The sequence below is a fragment of the Aphanomyces astaci genome, assembly GCF_000520075.1.
Source record: "Aphanomyces astaci strain APO3 unplaced genomic scaffold supercont1.117, whole genome shotgun sequence".
Taxonomy (NCBI): domain Eukaryota; phylum Oomycota; class Saprolegniomycetes; order Saprolegniales; family Verrucalvaceae; genus Aphanomyces; species Aphanomyces astaci.
This window is the reverse complement of record NW_009798380.1, coordinates 160,433-161,434: the sequence shown is the minus strand read 5'-3', so window position 1 is coordinate 161,434 and position 1,002 is coordinate 160,433.

Below are 1,002 nucleotides of genomic sequence, written 5' to 3'. Positions count from 1 at the left end.
TCCCGACCGCTACCAAGGTCGCTATCTTGCTCGCACTTCACGACGCTGCCGTTGGTACCTCGCTACCCCATGGGACCTTTACCCTGGTAGCATTGAAGTTCAACTGTAGCCGCACATCAGTAGCCCAGTTGTGGAAACAGCGCAGCCAATGCAACGACGATCCTGATGTGTTCGCCGCCTTGGAGACCAAGCGGCGTGAACGTTGCGGTCGGCCTCGACTCGCCAACGAAAACATCCTGAACGCCGTGACAAATGTTGGACTCGAATACCGCCAGTCAGTCCGCAGTGTCGCCTTCCACGCGAATGTGTCCAAGTCGACGCTGCATCGCCGAGTCCAAGAAGGGGTCCTGGACTTCCGATCAACCAACTTGAAGCCGGCTCTCACACCGTTGCACATGCAATCTCGTCTGGCGTTTTGCCTACAGAACGTAGTGGAGAGTGTTGATGTGACGTCGGGGTATGCGTTCCGGGACTTCGACGACACCATCCATGTGGATGCAAAGTGGTTTCGTATGGACAAATCTGGTCGGGGATTTTACGTCGCACCCAAGGAAGTGTTGCCGGAGCGAAGACACAAGAACAAACGTTACATTGGGCAAGTTATGTTCCTGGCTGCTGTTGCCCGACCACGATTCGACACCCACCGCAATCAGCACTTTGATGGGAAGCTCGGGATTTGGCCATTTGTTACTCAAGTAGCTGCGAAACGAACGTCCAAGAATCGCGCGGCAGGCACCATGGAGACGAAGTGTATCAATGTGAACGGTGCGGCATATAGAGCGATGTTGTTGTCCAAGCTGGTGCCAGCAATCGAGGAGAAGTGGCCACGAGATACAAGGAGAATCCGACTTCAGCAAGACAACGCCCCCGGACATGTTGCTGCTGGTGTATTGTGGAAGAACAGTACACTCACTCTGGTTGTTGAAAACCAGCCCCCGCGAAGCCCTGACTTGAACCTCTTGGACCTTGGTTTTTTTACTGCAATCCAGGCTTTACAGCAGC